This window comes from Anomaloglossus baeobatrachus, chromosome 1 (genome assembly GCF_048569485.1).
Source record: "Anomaloglossus baeobatrachus isolate aAnoBae1 chromosome 1, aAnoBae1.hap1, whole genome shotgun sequence".
Classification (NCBI taxonomy): Eukaryota; Metazoa; Chordata; class Amphibia; order Anura; family Aromobatidae; genus Anomaloglossus; species Anomaloglossus baeobatrachus.
The window spans coordinates 631,587,796-631,612,211 of NC_134353.1; positions in this window are offsets into that span (position 1 = coordinate 631,587,796).

Genomic DNA, 24,416 nt, shown 5'->3' on the forward strand with positions numbered 1-24,416 from the left:
TAAATATGCCATCAATAAAGATACTTCTTTTAACTAGCTGTATAGTGTTTATTGGGATATTTTGGTTGAGAAGAAATAAAACTTGTCACAATTAAGATACCAAATGACGGCATAAGGAGAGATATGTGGGCAGCAATTATTACCCAGCTGCATAAAAATATTAGGCTATGTGCCCACGGGACTCTGTACCTGCGGATATATCCACAGGTATGTCCGCAGTTTTTCCGCAGCTGCTCCCCGGAAACCGCAGCTATTCATTGCTGCGGGATTCCAGCGAAATAGCTTCGGTAACCCCTGCGCGGCATTCGTGCGGCTTACCTGCGGAAGCCCCGGCCTCTATCTCCATAGTGGAAAGCCGGGATTTCCGCAGGTATTTACGCAGGAATAATTAACATGCAGTTACGTGCGGCTGCGGGACAACCACAGCATGTTCCGCAGCCGCACATACCGCAGCATGGACACAGCACTCCCCATGTCCCGTAGGATAACATGGGTAGTGTCTGTACTTGCTAAAACCTGCGGATTTATCTAGAAAATCCAGATAAATCCGCAGGTTTTCTGCGGCAAAATCCACGGGTATATAGTCCCGTGGGCACATAGCCTTAAGATGGCCTCACCTTTGCAATAGCTACCATCCTATTCCTCCCGAAAACGCCATATACACACAGCTTGCATATCTTTTAAGTGGGGAAATGGTAATAACACCTCTGTTCAGCAGCTGATATACTTTGAAAACAAAGGATCAGGCATTCCAAATTTTCTTCCCCAACATGTGCAGAAAAACATTAGCTGAACATCTAAGACTTCATTCAGACTTCAGTGAATTTTCTTTTATGGGAAGAAAAACAATATTCTTCAGTTTTCTGGATCAGATTTTTAGCAGATTTGATCAGCATGTCAGTTCTTCTCATATACAAAAAAAAATGGAGGTTTCTCACGTTTTTCCTATCAGTCAGTGAAAAATGGACTCTACAAGAAAGGCACCTGAGTGCTATCCTATATTTTTTCACATACCCAAAGACTTTTATTATTAAGTTTAATCTGTGACCCAGATTAACATTTGACATGTCTCTGTGTCTGAAGGAGACCTCATACATATTAGGCCCTCTTCACATATGCACATAAAAAACGCACGTATTGCACAGTCTGTTTTGTCAATCCGTGTGGCCATCTGTGTGTACGTGTGCAATCCGTGTGCTATCCATATGTACATGTGTGTCATCTGTGTGCAATTCATGGAGCACGTACTGGAAAAAAACGCATGACTCTGAAATTAATGGTTTGGATGTGTACAAGTTGTGCAAAGATAGATATGATAGCAAATAGCTGTGGGCTGATATTATCAGGCTGGGAAGGTCCATGGTTAATTGGCCCTTCCCAGCCTAAAAATACTAGCCCGCAGCTGCCCCCGAAACGACAAATCACATTAGATGAGCCAATTCTAACGCTTAACTTAGGCTCTTCCCGATTGCTCTGGTGCTTTGGCAGTTGGGGTAATGGTAAATGGGGTTGATGTAAGGTGTGAATCGACCAAAAACACAGCTGGCATCAAGCACTGGTGTTAGTAATGGAGAGGTGTCTATTAGACATCCCCACTAACTCAGTAATCCAAAAAATGTCCAGGACCCAGGATTGGATGCTTGTTGAGTGGGATGCGTTGGAGGATGGACACCTGCTGTGTCCGAACAACCCCTAAGCAGAGGGTCTTCAGGTTTTCCTTTTGAAGCTGGAAGGCCCTCAGGGATTGTATGCAGCCAGCATTATATGGGGATCGATCACCTTCGAAGATCATGTTTTTCACTTCCACAGTACAAGAACACCGCAGTTGATTGAACAGTAAGGAGTGTGGTCGATGCAGTATATTAAAGGTAATCTTATTGCAGAGTAGAGGACTTTGTTGCACGGACCACGGCCAGGGTGGACGATGTCAGAGTTTGGCCATAGCCATTAGGGGAACGGTCGTCGGTGAGAAGATGATTTACAGTACTTTCCCCACGTTGTACTTGCTACACTTGTCTCACATGACTGTTCCACAAACTGGGGTTGAGGTGGGGAGACAGGTCAGGAGACCAGGCCCCCTTAAGCTGGCCCAAAGCGACCAAAGTTAAATTTTTGTTTTTCCCTTCCAAGTTGTTTTGCACACATTGCTTGCCCCTCTGCTGGATTTCAGGAATATGAGCTGCAAGAGAGCTGTCCACTCTCTGCCATGGACTCTGTGCCTGCCCAAGGACTTTACACACTGCCCACGTTGCCCAATAGACTTTGCCCCTTTTGTCCAACGGACTCTGCCCCTTTCCCCGTGTGACCCCAGGCTTCGTACCTGGGCAGTGTTGTGCAAAAGAATAGGCTGTCATCCACAAAGAGGGGAGTAGGAAAATGGAGGACCTGAGGTATTGACCATGTCAAGAACTGGTGTGTGAGCTCTACCATGTATAGGCAGATGTGTGGAACAGGTGAAAGTTTTTAGATAGTTAAATGGTTTTTAGATAGTTATGGTTGGAGATGACCATATTTAAGTAGGGAGGTGTGTAAAAGGTGGGCAATGCCCCCATAATAGACGTGTACTATGTCTTATGTAGACTGGTCGAAACACAAACAAAAGAGCTACGTAGCACTCCGTAAGCGCCAAGGCATGTGCAAACAAGGAATAATGAAATTTAAACTGCATTAATGCTATATAAAATATCCTTAAAAAAAATGAAAATTCTTTGCACAAAAATTGGCCAATTCTTGTATAGTGTCATGCCTCTCCTGGACTACAAGTCTACAAAAGTCTACAAAAGTCTAACAAAAGTCTAACAAAAGTCTAACAAAAGTCTAACAAAAGTCTATAGGCAGATAGGATCCAGCACTAATTAAAAGCAACCTGTGGCTGATCAGAAAAGGAAGCTTGTTATAACTGCAATATATACTATAAAAAAAACCTGCATCTTCAAATATAGCTAGTGTGAACAGGTGCTAACTGCTAAAACTACATGAAACACAAACAAAAGGAATACAGCAGAACTCTATAAGCACCCTCTTGCTGCAGTTAATGGGCATACAATAATTGGTCAATTTTTCTTTTAAATGTTTTTATTAATTTAACACAAAGTAATATGAATATAACCAGACATGTTATGAAAATATACATTGCTGATTTTAGTAAACAACACATATGCCAATATTCTAGGTTATAGAATGTTACTTTTAAATTTAACCACTACATACTAAAGTACTATAACAATAAAATACATCAACTTTTAATCTGTCTTCTTTGGAGTGGAAAGCACCAAATTACAACATATCGGTCAATCATAACTAATTTTTGAGCATTGAATCTTCACTTTTTAAACTATATTTTATATAACATTAATGCAGTTTAAATTTCATTATTCTTTGTGTGCCGCTCCTGCAGCGGATCGAACCGCTCGGATCCGAGGGTGGTGATTACTTGTGGCTCGAGGATCTCCCGACCCGGGGGCTAGGGGCCACACAAATGTAGAAGAGGGTTATTTACAGGGGATAGGTATAGTTCATGACGCCACCCGTGGTGTACGGTAACTGGGAGTACCGCCGCTGCCGTTGGGAGTACCCGGGGTGATGGAGTGAGGCAGCAAGATGACGTTACCCTCCACGGGTAGGGGTAGGCCCCGGGACTCTGGATGGTGATGAGGGGACGCAGTGCATGGGTCAGTCGGGTACTCACTCAGCAATTAAGCAGACGCTGACAACACGGTAAACCAAGTCTCTGACTGCCGCTGTCCCCTGAGGGGAGCTCATCCGGGTCACGTCCCCGGCAGCACTGCCTGGTGGTCTGTAACCTGCCTCCTGGCACAAAATTTAGATTGTCCGTTGTGGCCCGGTAACTTGGAGCTTTCCGGGCCCCGCTCCCCACTGTGGCTAAGGGAAGGAGCCTGCTCTCAGGAGCTCACGCTTGGGATTTCAGTGAGCCGCCTGCTAGGAAAGCCCTATCCACCTCGTGGCGCTAGTGCCCCCGATCTCTGAGTTTGGTGGGAACAGTCCATAAAGGCCCTGTCCTCCGCAGGTTAATTGCCGGTTCACCTGAAGCTTCTCCCCGACCTAGGGTCCGTGTACCCCGACGTGCCTTCGGTCCCGGACTGGTGATAGGACCAGGCTGCTGACCGTCCTCCTTGACGGGTTCCAGGCACCTAGCCTCAATCCCCTGTGACCGGGGGTCCGACTCCTCTAGGTCCAGACCACCGTCTACAACCTAGTCTGCTTCTCCCCTGTGAGCTCCAACTCCCAGCTTCCTCAGAGCTCCTCACAGCTCGAGGGATACCACTGAACTCAACTTAACACCTCCCACCTCACCCCTAGGTGGGCGGCCCTATTCCTGTTTAAGCAGCCCACTGGTGTGCCTGACAGGTGTGGTGCAAATTGTATCTAGGATTTGTGAATGCTGGTGGAGGTAGTACTGCAGGATGGAGACCCAGAACCATGGGGGTTCGAGTCCTGCACGGGGAGGGCATATTGTGCAGAACCCTGTGACGACCCGAATAGTACAGGGCGTCACATTTGCACATGCCTTGGTGCTTACAGTGTGCTGCTGTATCCCTTTTGTTTGTGTTTCGTGTAGTTTTAGCAGTTACCACCTGTTCACACTTTCTATATTTGGAGCTGCAGATTTTTTTTTTATTTTTTTTTTTATATAGACTGCTGTTAGTCTACTGTGTAGTCATTAGTACGCATGAAAATAAGCAACTTTGTAATATATCTTATCAGACAAATTTTCTTCTTTGAATTGATCAGTCATCATCAAAATTCTCAATTTTGAGCTAAAATCTATATCCTGAGATAGGAGGTGGCAGTTGTTACTGATGAGATTCTATGACGACCGGAGGAAGGAGGAGCTAAAGGGAGAGGGAGGAGTTAGAAGCACAGCTTCTCTCTTCCTCCTCTCTCTTCTATCTACATAGATTCTCATCAGCACCAACTGCCATCCCCTATCTCAGTAATGGGAAAGTCTTCACTGAATACAGATTTTTCCTCGAAATCGAGAATTTTGATAATGACTGATCAATTCTGACAGAGAAAGAAGCAAATTTATCTGATAAGATATATTACAAAGTTGCAAGTTATATTTCAAAGTTTTTGTATACCGTATATATATATATATATATTTACATACATATATATGTATATATCTGTATATATAATTGCCTTATTCTGTCTGTCTGTCCGTCTTGCTCCAAAATTGTGTCGTTACAGTGACAGTGTCGTTACAGTGACAACTGTAGGAATAGCCGCTGGGCTCGGCCTGGCCCCGCCCCCCCACGGATTGGCCGCTTGCCTCGGCCTGGCCCCACCCCCCGCATGGATTGGCCGCACGCCCTGGCCCTCGGCACGCATCGCTCGCTCCAGCGTACACCGGCTCCCGGTACACATGTGCAGGTAGCCGGCATACGCTGACGCCTCGCCCGCTCGGCCTCGCCCCGGCACACGTTGGCACGCTCGGCTTGGCCCCCGGCGGACATAACCTTGCGATGCTGGGATCGTGACGGAGCCGGTGTACACTGGTAACCCATGATACACATCGGGTAACTATAGGAAGCGCTTCCCTTAGTTACCCGATGTGTATCATGGTTACCAGCGTACACCGGCTCCCGGTACACATGTGCAGGGAGCCGGCATACGCTGACGCCTCGCCCGCTCGGCCCTGCCCCCGGCGGCCCGCTTGGCCCAAAAACGTTGGCCCGCTCAGGGGGGTGCGTAGCATGGGGGATGGAGCACGATGGGGGGTGTGCAGCATGTGGGATGGAGCACGATGGGGGGTGCGCAGCATGGGAGATGGAGCACAATGGAGGGTGTGCAGCATGGGGGATGGAGCACGATGGGGGGTGCGCAGCATGGGGGATGGTGCACGATGGGGGGTGTGCAGCATGGAGGATGGAGCACGATGGGGGTGTGCAGCATGGAGGATGGAGCACGATGGGGGGTGTGCAGCATGGGGGATGGAGCACGATGGGGGGTGCGCAGCATGGGGGATGGAGCACGATGGGGGGTGCGCAGCATGTCGGATGGAGCACGATGGGGGTGCGCAGCATGGGGGATGGAGCACGATGGGGGGTGCGCAGCATGGGGGATGGAGCACGATGGGGGTGCGCAGCATGGGGGATGGAGCACGATGGGGGGTGCGCAGCATGAGGGATGGAGCACGATGGGGGGTGCGCAGCAGGGGGGATCGAGCACGATGGGGGGTGCGCAGCATGAGGGATGGAGCACAATGGGGGGTGCGGAGCATGGGGGATGGAGCACGATGGGGGGTGCGCAGCATGAGGGATGGAGCTCGATGGGGGGTGCGCAGCATGGGGGATGGAGCACGATGGGGGTGCGCAGCATGGGGAATGGAGCACGATGGGGGGTGCGCAGCATGGAGGATGGAACACGATGGGGGGTGCGCAGCATGGGGGATTGAACACGTTGGGGGGTGCGCAGCATGGAGGATGGAGCACGATGGCGGGTGCGCAGCATGGGGGATGGAGCACGATGGGGGGGGTGCGCAGCATGGGGGATGGAGCACGATGGGGATGCGCAGCATGGGGGAAAGAGCACGATAGGGGGTGCCCAGCATGGGGAATGGAGCACGATGGGGGGTGCGCAGCATGGAGGATGGAACACGATGGGGGGTGCGCAGCATGGGGGATTGAACACGTTGGGGGGTGCGCAGCATGGAGGATGGAGCACGATGGCGGGTGCGCAGCATGGGGGATGGAGCACGATGGGGGGGTGCGCAGCATGGGGGATGGAGCACGATGGGGATGCGCAGCATGGGGGAAAGAGCACGATAGGGGGTGCACAGCATGGGGGATGGAGCACGATGGGGGTGCACACATCCCCCCAAAACACCCACACACCGCCACAAGCGCACCGCACAGCACACCACACACACACACTGGGAATCACAAACACCGCCCTACACAGACACACACACACACAGACAACGCCGCACACACACAACACCCAACACACAAACACCGCGGCATACACAAATATACGCACATACCGCTCAACACACACACATTGCACAAAACATACCCCCCAAAACACACACACACACCCCACAGCCACACCCACACAAACCGCGCAACACACACAGCACCACACAGACACAATGCTGCAGACACACAGCGCTCCACAAACAACGCAACACACACAACGCAACACAAAAACAACACCACTCTCACCCCCCCCACCCAGACAACACCAAGAACATTTACAGCGCCCTACACAAACACTTGGCAACTACACACAACAACATCTATATATATAACAAAACTCATACATTAACTACACAATACGTAAATTCTAGAATACCCGATGCGTTAGAACCGGGCCACCTTCTAGTATGTATATATATATATATATATATATATATATATATATATATACATACATACACAAAGCTTATTTTCATGTTTACTATTGGAGTTATGAAATATAAGTGGAAGCAACGGTTGCGCTTTAAGTCCCCATACACATTAGACTAACAGCAGTTTTGGCCGATAATCTAATGTGCATGGGGGCCTCCTGACTTTCCCCTACATGTGACGATGTCAGAGAAGATAAGGATTCGGCATGTACAGTTTCAGATGGCCTATGCTTTAGTTCTTGGCAAGATAAGCTGCCACATTCAGACGTCTGTCAGTGGCTCTCTCATAGAGAACACAGGACACTGTCTAAAGCAGGGGTGGGAACCTCCGGCCCGCATGTGGCCCGCCATGACCTTTTCTGCGGCCTCCAGGCAGATCCCTGGGGATAGTGGTGCTTCGGCCACCGCCGCGGTCTTACCGGCCGCTGGCCCTTTAAATTCCCACATACACTACTTGCACGCACCAATGAGCTCTCTCGCTGGCAGGTGCCAGCGTGCTCAGGACTCTGTGGGTGGGTTTAGCGCTCTGCGCTTCTGTCCCACAGCAGTTTCACTGCTTCCAGCATTGTGTGCCCCGACCCGCTCTCCGGCGCTGTGTGCCACCCGCTTTCCAGCACCATGTGTTGCCTGCTTTCTAGTGCTGTGTGCCGCCCGCTTACCAGCGCTGTGTGCCCGCTCTCCGTACCTTCTCCAATGGAGCGTGCTCCCTCCAGTGCTGTGTGCAGCCTCCAGTGATGAATATCACCCCCAATGTTGTGTTCCCTCCAATGTTGTGTACCACCCCCAGTGCAGTGTACCCCTTAGTGGTGTCTGTGCTCTACAAGTGCTGTCCGTGCCCCCCAGTCTCCTCCTAGTGATGTCCATACCCCACCTTAGTAATGTCTGTGCCCCCCTTAGTGATGTCTGTGCCCCCCTTAGTGATGTCTGTGCCCCCCTTTAGTGATGTCTGTGCCCCCCCTTAGTGATGCCTGTGCCCCCCCAGTGATGTCTGTGCCCCCCCAGTGATATCTGTGCCCCCCTAGTAATGTCTGTGTGCCCCCCAGTGATGCCTGTGCCCCTAGTGATGCCTGTGCCCCCTAATGATGTCTGTGCCCCCCTAGTGATGACTGATGCTGCCCAGTACTGTCTGTGCCCCGCTAGTGATGTCTGTGCCCCCCAGTGACGTCTGTGGCCCCCAGTAATGTTTCTGCCTCCTAATGATACCTGTGGCTGCCCAGTGATGTCTGTGCCCCCCTAGTGATGTCTGTGCCCCCCTAGTGATGTCTGTGCCACCCAGTGATGTCTGTACCCCCCCCCAGTGATGCCTGTGGCTGGCCAGTACTGTCTGTGGTGCCCTAGTGATGCCTGTGGCTGCCCAGTACTGTCTGTGCCCCCCTAGTGATGTGTGTGCCCCCCCCGGTGATGTTTGTGCCTCCTAATGATGCCTGTGGCTGCCCAGTGATATCTGTGCCCCCCTAGTGATGTCTGTGCCCCCCAGTGATGCCTGTGGCTGGCCAGTACTGTCTGTGGAGCTATGTGGAGGCTCATACTATATACAGAGGGGCTATTTGTATATGTGAGGGTTCATACTGTATATAGGACGCTATGTGAAGGCTCATACTGTATATAGGAAGCCTAAGAGACGGCTCATACTGTATATAGATAGCTACAGTATGTGAGGGCTTATCTTTCATATAGGGAGGTTATGTAAGGTCTCTTACAGTATATAGGAAGCTATTTTGGTCTCATACTGTACATAGGGGGCAATGTGAGGGCTTATCCTGTATATATGGATGCTATGTGCGGGCTCATAGATATGTATATACAAACTATGTGGTGGCTCATGCTGTATATAGGGGGCTGTGTGAACTCATGCTATATCTAGGGAGGCTATGTGAAGGCTCATGCTGTATATAGGGGGACTGTGTGAGGACTCACACTGTATAAAGGGGGGCAGTGTGTGGGCTCATAAGTATGTAGGGATACAATTATTATTAATATAAAATAATCATTAGAATTTATATTTTAATAATATAGAGCAGAATTAATTTCAGCCTATTGGTTCTGCCCTCCTCAGCAGTTACGGTCTGTCTTGTGGCCTCTCGGGAGAATTAATTGCCCACTTGCTTTATTATGTATAGTGCTATGTTATGTATAGCTCTGTACATAAGAGAAAAAAAATTGCTTGGCTTGCATAGCTTCTGTTTCAACTTGCATCTAGAGATGTGCATCAGAGCACCTAGTGTTAATCATGTGACCTTTTACAGGGTATATCAAAAGGGATCCTGTGCCATGTCCTGTCATACATTGGTGCTGGTGGGGGGAGGGGGGGGGGCTAAGCCTTTTAAACTGCCAGGGGCCCTGTCTACTCTTAATCCACCCCTGACTATAAAACTAAAGATGCCAGCAGTACTGTTGTTGGTATGGTTTTAACGATGTCTTTGTATGTAATCAGAGGTATAGTGTTGTACAGGTTGGACCCATGGACATATTCAAAAGTGTTATTGTCACATAGAGTTTTGCACAAACTTTGCTGACTGTCATGGCGGCGTTGGACACTGTTCACATTGCAGTTTCTGATACAGGTAGTCTCAGGCATCGACTTGCTATGCGCTGATTTATAAGCAAACTAGCAAGAGTTAATCTCTGCTGGTTTGCTTGCTCCTTTGGTCACATGTTGTGGGAAGGCATTGATCACATCTGCTCCCTTCCTATTTCTTGGTTGAAACCTTTCACCCATGCCAGCTATAGTGTATTCTATGTTGGTCTGTGAGGTGTGGTGTCCCAGACTTACTGGTGAAAGTTGTGCTCATTGCTTAGTGCAGTTGTGGAGTTTACCCCTGTTGTTTTGTACTTCCATCTTACTCTTGTTTTTCCTTCTGATCTCTTATTATCTTTACCTTTGTGTGTGCGTGCTGTGTGTCAGTTTTGGTTGTCATTTCTCTGTCATTATCTGTGGGTTTCATCACACTCCTGTGCCATCTCCCTGGGGGAGAAGGAATCATATCAGGACTAGTCAGAAGCAGGGCCAGGAAGGAGACTCAGGCCTCTCCACCATCAGGAGTATCCCTGAGGCTAGGGATTGCATAGGGCCCTCTAGATTGGGTGACAGCTTAGGACATGCCTGGTCACTATTCCATAGTCATTGTGACAGTTATTTCCAACATATATAGCTTGTGGACTGATCTACAAATTATCACCTATCCCAAGAACTGAATGGAGCACTGTATCTAGTTATCTCCAGCAGTCCCTTAGAGAATAAACTGAGATGCTGTGTATGTGTGGACCACCAACAGTCAACAAGTTGTAAACTATTCTACCTATGTGTAAGGGATCTCTTAAATGTTGGGAATAGCCCCTTTAAGCACCATTTTATAGCTCTACACTGTGAAACTTATATGTTGCAATAATGTGGCTATGAACAGTTTGTTTTTTTCAAGTACGTGGTTAAATAAGAGATTATTTATACATATTCTAATGAATTTCTTCATATGTGGTTGGTTTACCTTACAGCTCCATTAATGCCTTTTTTGCTGTCATTTATTTCCTTTCTACGTGCATCCTTCATTTTGTATTAGAAACTAATTTAGCTAAGTGCTGTCGTTCTCTTGTTCTCACAAAAAAGCCCACAGTTCTTTCCTTCTCTTTGTTAATAACGATATACAAATTTATCACATTAATGGCTTCAACATTTGTACAAGTGCAGTAAACCATGAAGGGACAAATTCTACTACAGAATACATCATTAGTTGCAAAATATTTCTATCTTACAGGCAGTGGCGTAACTAGAGTTTGATGGGCCCCAGTGCAAAGTTCAGACCTGGGCCCCCCTCTCCACGTAGACTTGGGGTACGGGATAATGTCACTGACACTCGGGGTACAGGATAATGAAGCTGACACGTGGCTCTTACCCTCAGCACCCAGGTTTCCCATGCTCTAAAATCCCTCTATCAGCACCCAGCTTTCCCATGTTCTGATATCCATCTTGTCCTCAGCACCCAGCTTCCCCATGCTCTGCTATACATCTTTCCCTCACCACTCAGTTTTCCCATATCAGAGCATGGGAAATCTGGGGGCTGAGAGATGTATAGCAGAGCTAGGGAAAGCTGGGTGCTGAGGGAAGGAGCCTTTTTCCCTCAGCACAAAATATTCCCATGCCATGCTTGTATCTTTAAACAATAGGATAAAGAGTTGCACATCAGTCACAATGTATAGGGGAATAATGAAAAGCAAAACTGCTATGGGAATACTAGACTGAAAAATACAATGGACTATCTGAAAAAAAGTGAAAAACATGAAAATGGTATATGCATAACTGCTATGAATAATAGGAATGAGAGATGTTTAGCCATTGTATTGATTAATGCAAAGGAGTCCCAAGCCAAACGCCAAGGTAATCTCTATTTTTGGGGTCCCTAACCTACATGTAACCTCACCTGCAGTTAAAAAACTTGCTCTGTATGGGATGCAAAGGACCAAGCTATATATGTGAAATAAGACACATGGTTATGGGTGGGGCAGGGTTCTCAGACAGAAATGCATACTAATTAAAGAATGGACGTCTGGACAACATGGTGTGAACATTATTCCCCTATACATTGTGATTGGTGTGCAACTCTTTATCCTATTGTTTAGTTGTATATTTTTGAGTCTTGCACCTTGTTCACACCATGGTGTTCCAGACGTACATTCTTTAATTCTTTAGCAGTTATGCACATATCATTTTCATGTTTTTCACTTTTTTCAGATAGTCCACTGTAATTTTCAGTCTAGTATTCCCATAGCAGTTTTGCTTTTCATTATTCCCCTATACATTGTGACTGGTGTGAAACTCTTTATCCTATTGTTTAGTTGTATATTTTTGAGTCTTGCACCTTGTTCACACAATGGTGTTCCAGACGTCTCCATATAGCCTTCCATATAGTATAGTGGGTCCCACATAACCCTTCATATATTAGAATGCACCTCCATAGTCCTCCATGTATTATAATGCATTTCCCATAGTTCTCCATGTATTATAATTTACCCCATAGTACACCATTTATTATACTGCATTACATAGTCCTCCATGTTTAATAATGCATCCCCGTAGTCCATGTGTAAGGTAGCCTCCATAGTCCTCCATATAATATAATATAGCCCTTATAGTCCTATATGTATTATAATGCATACTCCCCCATGTATAATGCACCCCTATATTCCTTGTATAAGGTGTCCTTCATGTTGTATAATGCACTCCCATAGCCCTCCATGTATAATGCAGCCCCATAGACCTCCAGCTATAATGCTAAATATCTGCCCAACAGGTCACAGATCTCCCAAAACAGGTCACTGATCTCCCCGACAAGTCACAGATCTCCCCGACAGGTCACAGATCTCTTAAAACAGCAGAAATGTATCAATATATTATCCTAATCCCTATCATTGATCACTGGTGTGCCCCCCCGTGTTTTTAATTAAACACCGGGTCAGTCTAAATGGCTATATCCAGCCACCACCTTTTTCCCTAACATCCGTCCTCTGGATCTCATGTGACACTACTAATCCATACCTCAGGGTTGGGATCGTCCTACTGGGCCCCAGCGGGTACCACCCCTAAGTCACAATCAGGTACCTTTAACACCGATAAGGACAGACAGCCCGTCACCCTCTCCTCTCCAAGAACAAGCACATCGGTAGTGAATACACAATATGTAACACTTACCGGGGTTGTAGGTGATCAGCCTGGTTGGAGCAGAGGGAGATCTCAGACCGTGACGTCCAAAATATTGGTATGTCCAGGAATGGCGATGCTTCCTTTTAGGGGCCCCACGTTATGGGCGCCAACTGTTGGGGGAGACCGCTAAGGGGTCTTCAGGGTCACAGAGTCGGAGTCCAAATCAAATCTGCGCAGATGTATGCATGAGGAAAAATGACCACACAGAGACGTGTTTCTATCCGGGAGAGGCTCAATGCTCCTCTAATCCATATATTCTAAAATACACACAGTTATTTAGTTCAACATTGTCCCTGATTGGTCAGAGATAAACGGCAAAGTCTATATAGTACGTCATCAGCCTGCTACTGGCTTCCTAATACCAGTTTGAACCAGCCACTGAATACTTCTTTGTTCATTGTACATTTTGGCTTCATTATCATTGCTAACACCTTGCTGAGCATGAACAAGGAGTCACATCCCACATGGTGTGAACCAACAGATTATAAATTCTCTCAGTATGTTATGAATACTTGAATTGTTCAGCCTAGTATAATTTGTTTCAATGACACATTCCAAAAGGCGCATCCTGGTGTGTACATCAGCATCTGAACAATAATCATACAAACACAGATGATCTTATTATATGGACAATTGATTCATAGCCTGGACCTTCACATTACATTTGTACAGGATCAGGACTTATAACAGCACAGGAATACATCAACCAAAAGCCACCAGAGGTACAGAAATACATCACAAGAACCACCATAGGTACAGAAACACAGGATCAAAACCCTCATCAGTACGGAAATACATCACCAGAAGCACCATAGGCACAGAAACAAAGCATCAAAATGCTCATCAGTAGAGAAATTCATCATCAGAACCACCAGCAGTACAGAAATACATCCATATAACCCCTATCAATACAGAAACAGCATCAAATCCCTCATCATTACAGGAATACATCACAAGAATCGGTACACGGTTCAACAATTGTAATGTCAGGTCAGCCCTGTATATATATTTATCGCATGAACCTACAACTTCCAGTATGTCCTTAACTATGGTAAGAAGATACTGGGAGTTATAGTTATCAGTCCTTATCAGACCATACAGGAACCACAGAACCGACTTCCCAATTTCCTTGATTCTGACTCTACGACTCTGACTCCCTCATACAGTTGAAACCAGAAGTTTCCATCCACTCCCTATAAAGACACATATGCATGTTTTTCTCACTATCTGACATAAAATCAGAATAACTCTTTCCAGTTTTAGGTCAATTAGGAACCAAAATTATTTATACTTGCCAAATTCCAGAATAATAAGAGACAATGCTTTAAGACATTTTTATTACTTTCTGCAAACTCAAAAGTTTCCATCTATTTCATTAGTATTTGGTACCATTGCCCTTACACTGTATGACCTGGGGGAAACGTCTTGGAGCTCCATCCACAAGCTTCTCACAATAGTTGGTAGGCATTTGGGCCCATTCCTTCTGTCAGAATTGGTGTCATTTAGCCATGTTTGTTGGTCACCTTGCTCGTACTGGCCTTTTCAGCTTTGCCAATAAATTTTCAATAGGATTGAGATCAGGGTTTTGTGATGGCCACTCTGTAACCAGTTTAGCAGTATGCTTTGGTTCATTGTTCATTTGGCAGACCCATTTCCGCCCAAGCTGTAAGTTCCTCGCTGATGTCTTGAGATGTTGCTTCAGTATTGCCACAATCTTTTTTCCTCATGATGCCATTTATTTTGTAAAGTTCACCAGTCCCTCTTGCAGCAAAACAACCCCACAACATGATGCTGCCACCCCGTGTTTCACAGTTGGGATGGTGTTCTTGTTCTTCAAAGCTTTTCCCTTTTTCCTCCAACTGTAACGATTGTTATTATGGCCAAACAGTTCAATTTTACTTTCATCAGACCACAGGACATGTCTCCAAAAATTAGGGTCTTTGTTCCTGTGTGCATTTACAAACATTAATCTGATATTTTAGGTTTCTTTGGGGGTACTTCTTCCAGGCAGTGTAGCCTTCCAGCCCATGTTAATACAGTACTCGTTTTACTGTGGTTAATGATACAATCTTACCAGCTTTCACCAGGATCTTTACAAGGTCCCTTGCTTTTGTTCTTGGGTTGATATGCACATGTCCGACCAAAGCACGTTCATCTCTGGTACACAAACCACGTTCATCTCTGGTAGACAAACCTGTCTACTTCCTGAGCAGTATGATGGCTGGACATTTCCATCTTGTTTGTACATGCGTATAATTGTTTGTATTGATGAACGAGGCACCTTCAGGTATCTGGAAATTGCACCCAAGGAGTTATCAGACTTGAGAAAGTCCACAATTCTTTTCCTGGGATTTTGGCTGATTTCTTTTGACGTTCCTGTGATTCTACACTAAGAAGCAGTGTTTCAGGTGTGCATTAAAATACATCCACAGGTGTGTTTCTAATTAACTCAGATGTTGACAAACATATCAGACGCCTCCAAAGACGTGACATCATCATATGGGCTGTTCCATATTGTTTAAAGGCATAGTACTCTTAAGCAGGATTTACATGCTGCGACATCGCTAGCCATGTCGCGAGAAATAGCACCCGCCCACGTCGATGGCGCGTCACGGGGTGATCGCTGCCGTAGCAAACAATATCGTTATGGCAGCGTCACACGCAATGACCTCTTCACCAACATCGCTGTGGCCGCCGAACAATCTCTCCTTTAAGGGGGAGGTTCGTTCGGCGTCACAGCGGCGTCACTAAGCGGCCGCCCAATAGAAGCAGAGGGGCGGAGATGAGCGGGCGGAACATCCCGCCCACCTCATTCCTTCCTCATTGTGGGTGGCCGCAGGTATGGTGATGTTCCTCATTCCTGCGGTGTCACACATAACGATGTGTGCTGCCGCAGGAACGCCGAACAACCAGTGTCCTGCAACAGCAACGGTAATTGAGATTAGAACGACGTGTCAACGATCAACAATTAGGTAATTTTGATCGTTAACGGTAGTTCATGCGCTTCACACGCAACAACGTCGCTAACGAGGCCGGATGTGCGTCATGAATTTCATGACCCCAACGACATCTCGTTAGCGATGTCGTTGCGTGTAAAGCCCACTTTAGTGTATGTAAACTTTTGACTTTGCAGAAAGTAATAATAATGCCTTAAAACATTCTCTCTATTCTTATTCTGCATTTGGCAAATAGAAATAATTTTGGTTCCTAATTGACCTAAAAAGGGTAAAGTTTTATTCTGATTTCATGTCAGATAGTGAGAAAAACATGCATGTGTCCTCATAGAGAGAGGATGGAAACTTCTGGTTTCAACTGTAAATCACTCATGTTTGTGATAAGTTCCCTGTAGTAAGATGGTGACATCACTACTTATATTATGTAGCTGAAGTGCAGCACAGATTCATCTCAACTAAAAGCCTAGATTCTTTCATCAGGAATAGAACAGACATTTATAGGACAATTCATAACTTTCCCAAATTCTTATGAAAAAATATTCATCACATACTACATTGAACCGCTATACTCAATTAATTATATATTTTAGGAGTCGGTCCATTTTATATCGACTCCGACTCCACAGCCCTGCTTCACATTCCACCCCACAACAAAACAAAAGAGATAGACAGAGACAGGCAGACAGGGAAAGAGACAGACAGAGAGACAGGGAAAGACAGACAGGGAAAGAGACAGACGGGGAAAGAGACAGACGGGGAAAGAGACAGACGGGGAAAGAGACAGACCTGGAAAGAAACAGAAAAGGAAAGAGACAGAGAGAAATTTAGCTACTGAATTGATCAATGCAATAGAGCCCCAACACTACGCTTGGGGGAACTCCAAACGTTATTTCTTATTTGTTAGTAGTTTTTCGTTTGTGAACCCTCCCCATACACACCTATTGCCAATCCACATCGTATATATAGCCTGGGTCTCAGCTTCCCATACACGGTAAGTTTTTTAACTGCATGAGAGGACACACACAAGCTAGGGACCCCAACGTAGAGAAATACTTTGGCGTAGTGTTGGGGCTGTATTGCATTGATCAATTCAGTAGCTAAATTTCTCTTTATCCATATATTCATGGCAGTAATGCAGGTTCCATTTTTCACATTTCATTCTTACATATAGCTATTGAATTTTTCATGTCAGTATTCACACAGCAGTTTCTGCTATTACATGTATTCCCCTTACATAGTCACTGGTGTGCATACCTTATCTCCCCATAGAGACAGGGAAAGAGAGACTGAGAGACAGGGAAAAACTGGTGGGAAAAGAGACAGACGGGAAAAGGGACAGACGGGAAAGAGACAGACCTGGAAAGAGACAGACCTGGAAAGAGACAGACCTGGAAAGAGACAGACCTGGAAAGAGACAGACCTGGAAAGAGACAGACGGGCAAAGAGACAGACGGGCAAAGAGACAGACGGGCAAAGAGACAGACGGGCAAAGAGACAGAGAGACAGACATACGCACACAGACACAGAGATAGAGAGAGACAGACAGAGATAGACACAGAGACATAGACAGAGACAAACACACAAAGACAGACTGGGAAAGAGACAGAGACATACAGAGACAGACAGACAGAGACTGGGAGAGAGACAGACAGATACTATAATGGCAACACCCGGGTACTACAGCTAGTATTAATCTATTAAAAAGTTATATGCCCAGCAAAATGGTATCAATAGGAACGACAGCTCATCTCACACAGTCCTTAAAGTCCTCAAAAAGTATCATTGAAGAAAAAATGAAAACATTTTTGGATCTTAGAATATGGCAACCTAAAACAAAAATGTTTTCACTAAAGGTTTTTGACTTTGTTTTAGTAGTACAATCTATAAAACAATTTGGTATTTCTGTACTCGTAATTATACACAGAATAAAGTTCTGTTATTTCTCTCTTTTCCTAATACACTATATTATAGTTTTTAGGCTGGGGTCACATGAGAGTATAAAAAATCAGTCCCACTCTCATGCAGAAAAGTGGGGTGATTTTTTTTTCTCATTTGTCATCCATGTGCAGCTATTAATCATTTACAGGATAATTTACAATTTCTCATCTTACAGAATTGTAATGTATGCATAAAAATTGGATGCCATATTGATAGTCCGCAGTGGCGTAACTAGAATTTGATGGGCCCTTGTGCAAAGTTCATACCTGGGCACCCCCTCTCCACGTACACCGACACTTGGGGTATGGGATAAGGACACTGACACTTGGGCTATGGGATAATGACGCCGACACTTAGCTCTTACCCTCAGCATCCAAGTTTCCCATGATCTGAAATCCCTCTATCAGAACCCTGCTTTCCTATGTTCTGATATCCATCTTGTCCTCGGCACCCAGCTTCCCCATGCTCTGCTATACATCTTTCCATCAGCACCCAGCTTTCCCATATCAGAGCATGGGAAAGCTGGGTGCTGAGGGAAAGAGCCTTTTTCCCTCAGCACAAAACGTTCCCATACCCTGCTTGTATCTTTGTCCCTCCTTGTATATAGTTCTCTAAATACTATAAAAGCCCCCACATAGCCTTCTATATAGTATAAAGGGTCCCACATAACCCTTGATATATTAGAATGCACCTCCATAGTCCTCCATGTATTATAATGCATTTCCCATAGTTCTCCATGTATTATAATTCACCCCATAGTTCTCCATATATTATACTCCACCACATAGTCCTCCATGTTTTATAATGCATCCCCATAGTCCAGCATGTATAAGAAGGTAGGCTCCATAGTCCTCTATGTATTATAATGTAGCCCCCATAGTCCTATGCGTATTATAATGCAACCCCATGAAACTTCATATTGTATTATGCAGCCCCATACTCCTCCATGTATAATGCACCCCTTGGTGAGGACAGAGCAGCGGAAGAACCAGGAGAGAGGTGAGTATTTCTTGTTGGTGTTGTTTTTTTTTATATAAATTAGTGAGTACACGGTGACCAGAGGACTGGGGGGGCTGCATTATTCATGGAGACCTGGGGACGCTGACTGCATTATTATACATGCAGGCCTGGAGAGGCTGGCTGCATTATTATACATGGAGGTCTGGGGAGGCTGGGTGCATTATTATATATGGCGTCCTGGGGAGGCTGCCTGCATTATTATACATGGAGGCCTGGGGAGGTCCATATAAGGTGTCCTTCCTGTTGTATAATGCATGCCCATAGCCTTCCATGTATAATGCAGCTCCATAGACCTCCATGTATAATACACCCCTATAGTCCATGTATAAGGTGTCCTTCATGTTTATTAAGGAGCCCCATAGACCTCCATATATAATGCAGCCCCCTAGACTTCCATGTATAATGCAGCCAGCCTCCCCAGGTCTCCATGTATAATAGTGTAGCCAGCCTCTCTAGGCCTCCATGTATAATAATGCAGCCAGCTTCCCCAGGCCTCCAGTTATAATAATGCAGCCAGGCTCCCCAGGCCTCCATGTATAATAGTGCAGCCAGCCTCTCCAGGCCTCCATGTATAATAATGCAGCCAGCCTCCCCAGGCCTCCATGTATAATAATGCAGCCAGCATCTCCAAGCCTTCATGTATAATAATGCAGCCAGCCTCCCCAGGCCTCCATGTATAATGCAGCCCCACCAGGCCTCTGGCCACCGTGTACTCACTAATTTATATAAAAAAAAAAAACAACAAGTCCTCACCTCTCTCCTCATTCTACCACTGCTGTCCTCACCTCTCTCCTCTGTTCCCCCGCTGCTCCGGTCAGCGTCCTCCTGCCCTGCGCTTTGCATGCCTCAGCACAGCAGTCGCACAGGAGTGACATCACCGCGCAGGCACAGGGGGAGGCTGATGAAGCATGGAGCGGCATAGGCCGCTCTATGCTTTAACATTGCTGTGCGCGATGATGGGGGAGGGGGCCCCGTTCTGCCGCTGACACTGGGCAGGGGGGCATGGTGTCAGCGGCAGCAGGTCATATAGCGGCTGCGTGGTCTGCGACAGACCAGTGCAGCTCCTCTCTCACAGAAAGGAGCTGGCTGCTGATATGCAGGGTGGCCATGGGCCCCTAACCTCCCGGGCCCAGTCGCAATGGCGACCTCTGCAACCGCGGTAGTTACACCCCTAACCACAGGTAAATGCAATCTGATGATGATGATGCTTTTGTTCATTATATTTATAATCTATCATATTGTAGAGAAAATTCTGTCACTTTATTAACTGGTAGTAAGGAACAAAAACACTGGATTATCAGCTAGGCAATCAAATTTACAGTCTAGAATACAAGTGATGAGGCCCACATAAACAGTACATTAGGCTAAGTTCACACACTGCGTTTTTTTTTTGACGCTGCGTTTTTGTGCGTTTTTGGCCGCTAAAAATGCACAAAAACGCACCCGCGGCAAAAAACGCGGCAAAAAACGCATGTGTTTTTACCACGATTTGGTGCGTTTTTGGCTGCGTTTTGCTGCGTTTTTGATCTCTGCGTTTTTCTGCGTTTTTCCAATGCATTGCATGGGGGGAAAAACGCAAAAAAACGCAGGAAAGAATTGACATGTCCATTTTTTTTTTTTTTAGCTCAAAAACGCAGCTTAAAAAAAAAGTTGTGTGCAGACAGCAAAAATGAAAACTCATAGACTTTGCTGGGGAAGCAAAGTCATGCAGTTTTGAGACCAAAAACGCACCCGAAAAACGAGCAAAAACGCAGCGAAAAACGCACTGTGCGCACATAGCCTTAGATAGCTGCCAGCTGAAAGAAAGGTGTCAATGTTTACCTTCCCTGACTCCAGTATACATAGGATTGCTAGCCTTTGCCGAGTCTTCCTGTATTCTCTATAGCAAACCATACACATTAGAAGGCTTTTGGCTGAACAATGGCTTAGCCCATGGCTGGTTAACTTTTTTTCTGCCATTGGCTATTTGGTTATTTCTCCCATTATTCGGGCGATGTATAAAATTATCAACTTGAAAATGATCCTGCTATACTTGGTAAAACATTTAATTAACTAGACCCTACTGTGGTCGCTGGAGCTGCTTCTCTTTGTTGCGGTTGTGATGTTAGGTGATATTGATCATACTGATTTCTCACAACTGCTTTTCCAGATATGCATCGGTTTTGAGCGCAGTCAAATCTTTGTGATGTTAGGTTTTTTGTAAAGAAATTGCAGCAGTAAGTACTATAGTGCAGAACACAGATGTATGTTACACTTCTGGTCTCCTCACAGTGGAAAATTCATCACTGCTCACATTTCATTTATAAAACTAAAGCAGTCGGATGTCTGCTATATATATCACATAGGAGCCAATGAGACTGCTCTGTATGCATCACAAAGGAGAAGCTAGGGCTGAAACATATACATCACATAGGAGATGCTGGGGCCGTTTCGTTGCATGTACATCACATAGGAGACTCTAGGGCAGGAGCATATACATCACATAGGAGACACTTGGGCTGGAGTACATACTGTACATAATGTGAGACGTTGGGGTTGGAGCATATACATCCCAGGAGACATTGGGGCTAGACCATATAATTCACATGAGACATGGGGTCTGCAGTATATAAATTACATGAGACATGGAGACTGCAGTATATACATCACAGGAGACTCATGGGACATATACATCATAGAAGATGGTGCACATACGGCACAGGAGACACTTGGGCATTTACATCACTGGAGAGGCTGGGGAATATACATCAGAGCAGACACTGGGGCACATGCATCATAGGAGATGCTGGGGTGCATGCAGTACAGGAGACACTGGCACATACAACACAGTAGACGCTGGCGCACATACATCATAGGAGAAACTGGGGCACATACATCACAGGAGATGCTGGGGCATATACATCACAGGAGATGCTGGGGCATATACATCACTGGAGAGGCTGGGGCACATACAGCACACGAGACGCTGGGGGAATATACAGTACAGGAGAGGCTGAGGCAAATATATCACTCACGAGCCTGAGGCATCTACAACACTGGAAAGGGCAGGGCACCTTCAGCACCGGTGACGCTGGAGCATATACATCACTGGTGGAGCTGGGGCCACTGCTGCTGTCTTCATCTGTAGGACAGGAGCACATTGCACACCAACTCCGCCCAAAAAGTATGTCCTGATGCTAGCACTGGCCAGAGCTAGGACATAATCCTTGCATGCTCGCAGTTCAAGAGGGGTTTAAAGGGTCAGCAGCCTGCCCGAGCACCCTGGTTCCAAGGATAGGTTCCCCAACCCTGGCTTACCTGATCATTTAGCCAAGAGCCATCTCAGCCAGCCCATACATTAGAAGCACTCTTTCTGCTGAGTGCTCCTGCATTCTCTGACACCCGCTGCCAGACTCTTGGCATATCTCTGGGAGAACAAGAGGGTTGCCAGTCTGAAATCAGACATCCAAAATACTTAACTCTCCTTACCAGTGGCGTAACTAGAGTTCGATAGGCCTGATGCAAAATTTGCACCTGGGTCCCCACGGTACACCAACACCCAGGATATAGAATAATTACACAGACGCTCTGGGTACGGGATAATGCTGCTGACACTTGGGTGCAGGATAATGATGCTGACATTCGGCTTTTCCCTCAACACCTAACTTTCCCATGCTCTGAAATCCCTCTTTCTATCAGTCTCCAGTTTTCCTATGTTCTGATATCCATCTTGTCCTCGGCACCCTTCATTCCCATGCTTTGCTACACATCTTTCCCTTAGCACCCAGCATCAACATACTCTGCTGTACATCTTTCTCTCAGCATGCAGCTTTCCCATGCTCTGCTATACATATTTACCTCAAGACCCAACATTCCCTTGATATCAGAGCATGGAAAAGCTAAGTGCTGAGGGAAAGATATTTATCAGAGCATAGGAAAGCTGGGTGCTGAGGGAAAGAGCCTCTTTCACCCAGCTTTCCCATTCCACACTTGTACCTTTGTCCCCTTCTTGTCTATTTGTCCCTATCCGGGTTTATTTTCCCCTTCCTAGCATATATGTCTTCCTCCTAGTATATATGTCCTCATCCTAGGACATTCCTGATATATGTGGGCTCCTTCTGGCATGTATTTCCCCCTCTGGGCATATTCTGGTATATACTCGTATGTCCCCATCCTGGTTTATTTGTCCCCTTCCTGCCATATATGTCTCCATCCTGGGCCCCTCCTGATGTTTATATATATCCCCACCCTGGTTTTTGTCCGCTTCCTGGTATATATGTCATCCTTCTTGTATATATGTCCCCTTCCTGGGCCTCTCCTGGTATATTTGTCTGCTACCAAAAGAATAAAACAAAAGCATTTTACTCACCCTGCCCGGCTCTCACATCGTGCAATGTCCTCTCTGAGCCGTGATTTATTTTAGTTGTATGTGCACCCTCTGATGCACATCCAGCTGAAGCAAGGCAGGGACTGGGGTCAGCGGACCCCCCACCACCTCCAGCGATCTTCAGCTCACGAAACGCTCACCTTTCTCCACCACTTCCTCACCACCTTTGTGGCTCTGCTTGCCTCCAGCAGTGTGATGAGGTTGAAGAGTGATGTCCTCATCACGCTGCTGCACACCATCAGGGCATGACAACCATGACTGGTTTACGGGGCCCGGTGAAGATGGGGGCCAGGCCCAGGGCTTCATAAAGTTAAGTAATTCTCTGGAGCCGGTCAGGCCTCCCTTTTCACCGGGCCCCATCGCCAGCCATGGTTGTCATGCCCTGATGGCGGCCCAGGTTGTAATTCAGCTGAATATGTGTCCTTGGACACACATTCAGTTAAAGCAGGAGCTGAGATTTGCATGCCCCTTGAAACCCCGGGGCCCGGTCATGACCCCTGTGACCTGTGATTGTTCCGCCCCTGCCCTTGAGAATCAAGTGTCTTTAGCTTCCCTACACATTGGAGTGTTATTTGAACATGTCAAAATAAGCAGGTTCAACCGCCATTAGTCTGGTGTATATGGGGGATTATAGTCCATTTACACGGACTTTCCGGCAAAACGGTACTACTGCCGATCTGTAAACTTTTAAGGGCTAGGACACATGGCAAAAAAACATGCTGAGTGGAATGCGATAAAAAAATCACTTTCAAGCCGGACCTATGTTACTCTATGGAGTTGTTCCCATCTTCGATTATTTTCTCAGCCCTAATCGGACCGAGAAAACAGTCGCAGCATGCTGCGGGTGGAATCCGATCCATATTCACTCACACCCATACAAATCTATGGGTGCGAGTGAAACATCGCACTGCACTTGGATGACACCGGAGTGCAGTACGATAATCGCATCAGCTGGCAATGGAGGAAATAGGGAGATTAATTCCCGCCCTTTTATCTGCAGTGTGATCCGATCGCAGGATCAGATCACAGTGGCATGACACTTGTCTTACACTCGCAGGACAGCAGGTGCTA